The sequence below is a fragment of the Ascaphus truei genome, chromosome 4 (genome assembly GCF_040206685.1).
Source record: "Ascaphus truei isolate aAscTru1 chromosome 4, aAscTru1.hap1, whole genome shotgun sequence".
Lineage (NCBI taxonomy): Eukaryota > Metazoa > Chordata > Amphibia > Anura > Ascaphidae > Ascaphus > Ascaphus truei.
In genome coordinates this window covers 418,593,354-418,602,767 of record NC_134486.1, presented here as the reverse complement: position 1 = coordinate 418,602,767, position 9,414 = coordinate 418,593,354, and positions in this window count along the sequence as shown.

The following is a 9,414-nucleotide window of genomic DNA, read 5'->3' as shown; positions in this document are numbered from 1 at the left end:
GATATTTACGTCTGTGAGGCTCGGCTTGGAGGGTCTCTCCGAGGCCGTCACTCTCACCAAGTGATGAGGAGAACAGATGTAGTATCCCATGCAGAACTAAACACACGCCTGGACTGTTAACATGGGATAAGAAACATTTCCGGGCAAAGTTCTTAGTGCCCGCTGCCGGGTAACGGGGCTTGGCTACGATCCGTGTCAGTGCCGCACTGATAAGGAGCCGAGGAGCCTTCATACTTATCAAACATTTTGGGGGCTTTGCATCTTACTTAATAAAGAACCCCCACATTTGCGGTCTATTATACTGTTTTTCCGAGGGTAATTGGTTATGCGTGTCTTGGTTTTCGCACAACTTTAACCTCCATTGACCAGGAGGGGGGAAAAAACAGAAAAAGAGGGGAAATCCCCTGTAGTGTAAATAAACTTTGTCTATACTGTATATCTCAAGGTCAATTTCAGAGGTGTTCAGATCCGACTCATAATTGTGCAGCACAACGAGAGGAGAGGAGCGGGCCATGGTCTATATTTGGGTCAGTCACCGGAATACACAGCTAATCTACAGTATATTAAGGTCCTGCAGGCCAGTCATTGAGCAGATTCCCAGACCAGACTGATGGGTACAGCGATACTGGGTGGGAACCCCATGGAAAGATAGTTGGACTGCATCATTTAATCACTGTTAAGACTCCTTCATATACTATGTTGGATGATGCCCCCCCCCTTTGTTCTTTCTTCTGTATATATAAGTAATGGGTTGATATTATGTGTTACATCATTGGTCTCCTCCTCCTTCAAATCAAAAAATGATAGGTATATAATTAATAGAGCGCCACACAGGTCGGGCGCCAGGGAACAAAGGCTGGAACACTTCCTACTACTTTACATTGCAGCTTGCATAATATTTACTACTACAAAGTTGGCACGGAGAGGGGTGAGTGGAATTAGCTGGAAGGAGACGGGGTAATTAAGGAAAAGTTAGGAAGGTTAATAGTGGAGGAGGAGGAGGAAGGGGGGAAATAATGTGTAACGGTTGTACCCCCACCCAATCTCATATTGGCCCCTATGTGAGGAAACGGTCCCAGTTACATGTAATGTAGTGTGGTGCACCTGCTGGCTTACAGGACTCCTGAGTCTCCCGCTTGATGGTATAGGGTCTGGCTCGTGAGGTAATGCTGAGAACCACTCACTTTTGGTACAGCGCCTCCATCTCTTCCAGGTCCCCACGACAGCAGGGAGGAGTCTCTGGAAGAGAACCCCTTGGTACTCCAGACTCCAGTCTCAGGCAAGAAGGTTCTTTCAAACAGGGCAATCTTTATTGACATCTTAACTGGCAGACTGCCCATCATTACGGGCGGTCTTTAGCTGCACATCATATTCAGGGTTGCCCACCTCAAGGAAGTCCCTGGACACCACTCCTAGTCAGGGCCCTAAAAGCTGTCCTTGCTCTTCCCTTACTCTCTAATAGAGTAAGGGGAATAGTTGCCCACCTCTCCTCTAAGGGAGAGCCCTGGCACTGTGTTGGGTCAGATAGTCAGACCCTCTGCAACTCTTTCTTACTTCCCCTAAATTTAGGAAGTGATGCGTAATATATAGCTCCAGTAGGCACCACCCCTGTGTCACTGTCAGTGGACACAGAGCATGATGTCACTTCCTTCACTACACATCACACATCACAGGGGATGAGGGCAAACCTCATGATTACTTCTGGCAAACCTGCCCTCTTAACAGGGTTTACTGCACAGGAGGAGAGAGGCATGCAACCCCCAAATTACACAGGGCTACAAGTGGCTAGATTATTCATTCACAAATTGTTATATTGGATGTTTATTTATTGATAAAATGTGTTACCAGGAAGTAATGCACTGAGAGTTACCTCTCGTTCTCACGCATGTCCTGGGCACAGAGTTATAACATGTGTTACAGGCAGTAATACAGTGAGAGTTACCTCTCGTTCTCACGCATGTCCTGGGCACAGAGTTATAACACATGTTACAGGCAGTAATACAGTGAGAGTTACCTCTCGTTTTGACGTATGTCCTGGACACAGAGTTATGATGACAAATAGATGGTTACAAATACATAGTTACATTAAGTGAGCAGGGTTAGGACGCGATTATAGTGCCGGCAACGGCGTGCGCGACGGTAACGTGACGCGGCCGTGGCATTTCAAAATAAATGATTTTTTCGTCTCTGGATACAGCCGTTCCGTCGCACTTCCGTGTGGTCGCGCGCACTATCTGCAGCTTCATTGGATTCAGGTATTTGTTTTGGCGGCGCGTGCAATAATCGCGGCCTTATACATTATATACAGGACATTGCGCGCACAGTTACAGATAATATATATTATGGGCGTATGTAACCGTTACCGACCAGGTTAAAATGTGAGACAGCTTTAGTTTCGAAAGAACTTAAACTGGCGGTGGATGTGAGAGTCTCCGGTAGGTTGTTCCAGTTTTGGGGTGCACGGTAAGAGAAGGAGGAGCGGCCGGATACTTTGCTGAACCTTGGGACCATGAACAGTATTTGAGTGTCAGATCTCAGGTGATAAGTGCTGCGTGTGGTAGGGGTGAGGAACTTGTTCAGATAGACGGCTAGCTTGCCCAGAAAGTATTTGAAGGCAAGACAGGAAAGGTGAACTTTGCGCCTAGACTCAAGTGATGACCAATCTAGTTCTTTGAGCATTTCGCAGTGATGTGTGTTGTAGTTGCATTAGAGAACAAAGCGGCATATTGAATTGTAGAGGGCATCAAGTTTGCTAAGGTGGGTTTGGGGTGCTGAGCCGTATACTATGTCTCCATAGTCAATAATTGGCATTAGCATCTGCTGTGCGATGCGCTTTCTGACCAGCAGGCATAGGGAGGATTTGTTCCTATAAAGTACACCTAGTTTGGCATATGTTTTTGATGTCAGGGTATCAATGTGCATCCCGAATGTTAAATGAGAGTCAAACCACTTGTAGGGTGACCAGATTTTCAAAATGAAAAACCGGGGCACTTAAAAAAATTATTTCTAAAACAAATTACATCACATGATGCACCCCGTTGCCATGACAACGAGACACTGACGTCAGGCGGTGACATGTTGCCATGACAATGTGGCATCACGTGATGCCTCGTCACCATAATGCATTCCATTGTCATGTCAACTTGATGCCGCGTGACGTCACGGAGCAGCTCGTTGTTATGGCAATGTGTATTACGTGACGTCGCGCAGCCATGTTATCGGAATTTGGAGGGGAGGATACAGCCAAAGGCAAGATAAATATATATATAATAAATAGATCTAAAAAAATGTTATCTCCACACAGAGCCACTGACCCACACACCCACTGACCCACACAGCCACTGACCTACACACCCACACACATGGAGCCACTGACCCACACACAAGGAGCCACTGACCCACACACAAGGAGCCACTGACCCACACACACAGAGCCACTGACCCACACAGACACCCACACACAGAGCCACTGACCCACACACACACACAGCCACTGACCCACACACACACATAGCCACTGAACCACACACACAGAGCCACTGACCCACACACACAGAGCCACTGACCCACACACACAGAGCCACTGACCCACACACACAGAGCCACTGACCCACACACCCACACACACGGGGCCACTGACCCACACACCCACACACAGAGCCACTGACCCACACACACAGAGCCACTGACCCACAAAGCCACTGACCCACACACCCACACACAGAGCCACAGACCCACACACACAGAGCCACTGACCCACACACCCACACACAGAGCCACACACCCACACACAGAGCCACAGACCCACACACACAGAGCCAGTGACACACACACACACACAGAGCCAGTGACACACACACACACACACACACACACACATAGCCAGTGACACACACACACACACAGAGCCAGTGACACACACACACACACACAATCAGTGACACACACACACACAACCAGTGACACATACAGAGCCAGTGACAGACACACAGACACACACAGACACACGCACAACCAGTGACACACACACACACACAGAACCAGTGACACACACACAGAACCACTCACACTCACTCTCTCTCTGTCCTACCTGTCACTGTGGAGCATGTGGGGAGAAGCCATCTTGACTGGCAGCAGACACCTCACTTCCGGCTCTCACTGCTGAGGCTCCGCTGTCACTAACCCCGCCCCCACCCTCTGCAGCTAACCCCGCCCCCAGCCTCTGCAGCTAATCCCGCCCCCACCCTCTGCAGCTAACCCCACCCTCTGCAGCTAACCCCGCCCCCTCCCTCTGCAGCTAACCCGCCCCCACCCCCTGCAGCTAACCCCGCCCCCCACCCTCTGCAGCTAACCCCGCCCCCCACCCTCTGCAGCTAACCCCGCCCCCACCCTCTGCAGCTAACCCCGCCCCCACCCCCTGCAGCTAACCCCGCCCCCACCCCCTGCAGCTAACCCCGCCCCCCACCCTCTGCAGCTAACCCCACCCCCCACCCTCTGCAGCTAACCCCGCCCCCACCCTCTGCAGCTAACCCCGCCCCCACCCTCTGCAGCTAACCCCGCCCCCACCCTCTGCAGCTAACCCCGCCCCCACCCCCTGCATCTAACCCCGCCCCCACCCTCTGCAGTCAGACCGGCCTCTGCTCTCCTCCTGCCCGCATTCAGTGCTCTCTGCTGCCCCCCCTGCTCTGATGGCCAAATCCGGAACAGCGACAAAAAAACGGGACATTTAAAAAAATGCGAAGCAGCCGGGACAGCCATTAAAAAACCGGGACTGTCCCGGCTAAAACGGGACACCTGGTCACCCTAATCATATGCCCAAGTATTTAAAACTTGTAACAGGGGCTTGGATAGTATTAGGGCCTCATTCAGAGAAGGTTGATAAAAATTATCGCCAGGGCATTTAAAATGACGTTTTTATGGGTGTTGCTATCACGGTATTCAGAAAGGCTCGGTTATTTATTTAAATATACATTCCTTTCATAGTGTAGATGTGCAGGGGGTCTCCGGAGCTGAACCGCGTTGGTTTTATGTCCGGGGACCCCCTGTTTCCCGAGATACAGGCACCTTTATGGGGTGCCGGTATCTCCTATGCAAGGAAATGTAGAGGGATCCCGGCACCCCATAAAGGGGCCTGTATCTTGGGAAGCAGGGGGTCCCTGGACCTGAAACCAATGTGGTTTAGCTCTGGAGACCCCCTGCACATCTACACTATGAAAGAAATTTATATTTAAAAACATTTTAATAAACATCAATACATCCCCCCCCCCTCCGCCCAAACCCATACAGTACAGTAATGGGCAAAATAACTATTATCCAGATATGGATAATAGATTATTTGCCCATTATTAAACATTGCATTAGCATACATAAATCATGTAAATAAATACAGTTATACTTACCACAACAGCAGGTCCCTCTGTCCTCCGTAGCAAGAAAGCATATGCAGTATACAGTACATAATAAAGACATTCTAATGGCCCCTAACCCCTTGATCACCTTAGCGGTTACTAACCGCTATATTCATTAAGGGGTTAACCCACCCTGACCCGATATAAACCCGGGAGGCCTAACAACCCACCCCTGACTGGCTATACCCACACTGTACCCATTGAGTAGTGTAACGGGTTTCCCCCCCCCCCAATCGCAGATATAGTGTGGGGGTGCAGGAAACATATATTGTTACTCGGGGTGGTGCACATAAACAACAAAACAGGTAGCGCTAACCGCAATGTGTGTGGTGTAGTAACTATTACCTTATATATTAATTAAAACTATACATAAGGGGCTGCCTAGGACACAAAGCCTGACCCCCTGGTCAGGAAAACAGTATGGACAGGGAATAGTTCCGTGGGCGCCTATAAAATTTTACCACTATAAAGGATATACGAAAACCAAGCCTGTTGGTTGTGAAGATTGTTGATCCTCACGGTGGGCTTGAAAACAAAGAGAAAGCACAACACATAGCGTAATACTGTTGAAACATTAAACAAACAACATATAAGACAACATATAACAGCTGAATACTGAAATGGTATTTTTAGGACAATAAAATCATTTAATAACAATTAATATTTACTATAATGCACAATTTGCATGGACACATAGATTTAAGCAATTAAAAATCTGAATAGGTGGTTCAACTGCTCCGTAGCACCAATGTTGATGATAGCAATGCCTACTCACCAGATGGAATAGGTTTGCAGGCAGTGGATATTTTAGAGAGTATCCCCTCTCATCTGTGTGCTGCTCTCTGCTTAGCTGGCTTCTCTGTCGGCTCGTGGGTGCAGCTCATCAGCAGGGACTCCTGCAGCTCCAGGAAGCACGTCTGAGCAGATGGAACTCAGCTGCAGCTGATTCAGCACGATGTCAGCCACGGACCACCGTGAGCTAGTCTATCTGCTGCTCACTGCTAGCTGGCGTCTCTATCCGCTCGTGGACGCAACTTGTCAGCAGGTACTCCTGCAGGGCGCCAAGCAGGGCGCTTGAATAATGGAAAACCGCAACAGCTGGTTCAACTCGTCGGCGGCTATAAGAGATGGTTAGCTGGCAGCTCACGTTGATTCACCGATGTACGGGGGTACTACACCAATGTGTGCGGGGCTTGAACCTCCACTCCACATAGGGTGGAGGTTCAAGCCCCGCACACATTGGTGTAGTACCCCCGTACATCGGTGAATCAACGTGAGCTGCCAGCTAACCATCTCTTATAGCCGCCGACGAGTTGAACCAGCTGTTGCGGTTTTCCATTATTCAAGCGCCCTGCTTGGCGCCCTGCAGGAGTACCTGCTGACAAGTTGCGTCCACGAGCGGATAGAGACGCCAGCTAGCAGTGAGCAGCAGATAGACGAGCTCACGGTGACCTGTGGCTGACATCGTGCTGAATCAGCTGCAGCTGAGTTCCATCTGCTCAGACGTGCTTCCTGGAGCTGCAGGAGTCCCTGCTGATGAGCTGCACCCACGAGCCGACAGAGAAGCCAGCTAAGCAGAGAGCAGCACACAGATGAGAGGGGATACTCTCTAAAATATCCACTGCCTGCAAACCTATTCCATCTGGTGAGTAGGCATTGCTATCATCAACATTGGTGCTACGGAGCAGTTGAACCACCTATTCAGATTTTTAATTGCTTAAATCTATGTGTCCATGCAAATTGTGCATTATAGTAAATATTAATTGTTATTAAATGATTTTATTGTCCTAAAAATACCATTTCAGTATTCAGCTGTTATATGTTGTCTTATATGTTGTTTGTTTAATGTTTCAACAGTATTACGCTATGTGTTGTGCTTTCTCTTTGTTTTCAAGCCCACCGTGAGGATCAACAATCTTCACAACCAACAGGCTTGGTTTTCGTATATCCTTTATAGTGGTAAAATTTTATAGGCGCCCACGGAACTATTCCCTGTCCATACTCGGGGTGGTGCAGTACCTGTTGGCTCACAGGAGGGCTGAGCTTCCGCCACGGGGAACCTGGGGCAGTATACTAGCATATACAATTACAATGATGCAGCGCCTCCACCTGCGATGGCTCCCGCCAGAGGGGGAGTGGTTCCTCGCAGGACAATACCCAATAACCACATACAACTGATTGGATAAGAACGAATACCTTTTACTGCTGTGACTAGAAACATGCAAGGTCAACAAGTAATAACAGGTGTCCCTTTCTAAAGGTAACCTGACTCAACGTCTCCCTGAGGTTAACGCTAACGGACACCACGGCGGGTGTCCACACTTTATGCGTCACGGCGGACGCTACGATCCCAACACAATGGTCCCACCCTCAAGTCCAGTGAATCCCACCCAAAGTCTCGCACTCCCAATGCATAGACCAGCGTGTGTATATGTGTGTGACTGCGCAGTCACTATGTCAGATGATAGGCCTTGTTGGTGCACGTGAATAGGTGCGTTACCTGCCCGGGCTCCATCCGCGGGTACTGCTATACCACGAGGGAATCGCTGGGGTGTCCTCCAAAGTTGGGGTGAATTCCGGCGTGGATAATATCACCGTTTCTTCCCACCGTCTGTACCTTGACGAGAACCGGACTGGTGTCCACAGGCCGCAGTCAATCCGTACTGGGTCTCCGTAATTATAGTCTGGCAGTCTCTTAGAGGCCAAGCTTAGACCCCAACCTTTCGGCGGAAGCACAACGTCCGCTGGATTCCTAACTAGCGTAGAGATATAGGGGCAGGGTCCCTAACCTAGGGCCTGTCCTTATCACACTCTGCTAGGGTGACTCAGGGCTATCTGGGGCCTAGGGGAGTACTGGCCTAGTGTCGGGAGTCACTGACTCCAGCACCCTACCTCTTACCCCTAGCAGCTCCAGTCGCAAACTCCTGTCGTGGTTCCTGCACGCGAAATGTATCTCTATGTTGCCAACAGAGCTCCTCCAGCCCTATTGGCTCCCTAGCGTCACGGGGCCGTTCCAAAGGCTCATGGGACTTGAAGTCCTCTTACAGAGCCCTCCGCTAGTCCTTCGCGGGCTTTCTAGACCTTCACTGCACAGGCGCGAGCTCCCTGCAGTCCTCCCAGTGCTCCTAGCCCTTGCGCATGCGCAACGCCCCTAACAATGGCGGCGTCCTGCTCCGCAAACCGACGGAACCACAGCAACGCGATCGCGGCCTTAACGACGGCCCGATCGCGTCCCCGGCAACCGGCCGCAACCCTTAGTACCGCGCGGCTCGCGCACCAGCAAGAGGAAAGGTAATACAGCAAAGGGGGGCCGGCAAGGGGACCTGGCTACATCAGTATAGTGGTACATCATACCCATATAATAATAATATGGGCATGATAAGCCTCTATAGCACTCAATGGGCACCCTAATTACAATACATTAATACACAAGACACACAATAATAAAACATAACTAAACTACAAAAAAAAACACTTCACTAAATAAAAACAGTAGCCAGCTAATCCAATGAATACAAGCAATAACAACATCAACAATGAATTAATTAAACCATTAACCAATCAAAACAATTAATTCCTAAAACAACTCCGAATTATTTTATAAAGTAACCAATCCAACCACATTACGACTAAACCAACTCAAAATCAATAGTAACACTAACCAATGAAACCAATTAATTACTACAACATTCATGAATTAATGTAAACATTAAAATACAAAGAAATAAATTCAAACAATATCTGAAATAACCATAAAACGCATTAGCTAACATAATACAACATTAACTAAAAACGAACACCAATCGCAAACATTGTATTACCATTAAGCAGGAAAAAAAACAAACAATGACATCCACATAAGAAACTGACATTAAAAAAACCAACAGCAATACCAAGCCACAAATGCCCCCCAAATATTGTCATAATAATGTATTAATCTGTACCCTAAAGTGGTACAGATTAATATATTATCAGTCATTGTGCCTCCCCCCAAAAATAACAAAAA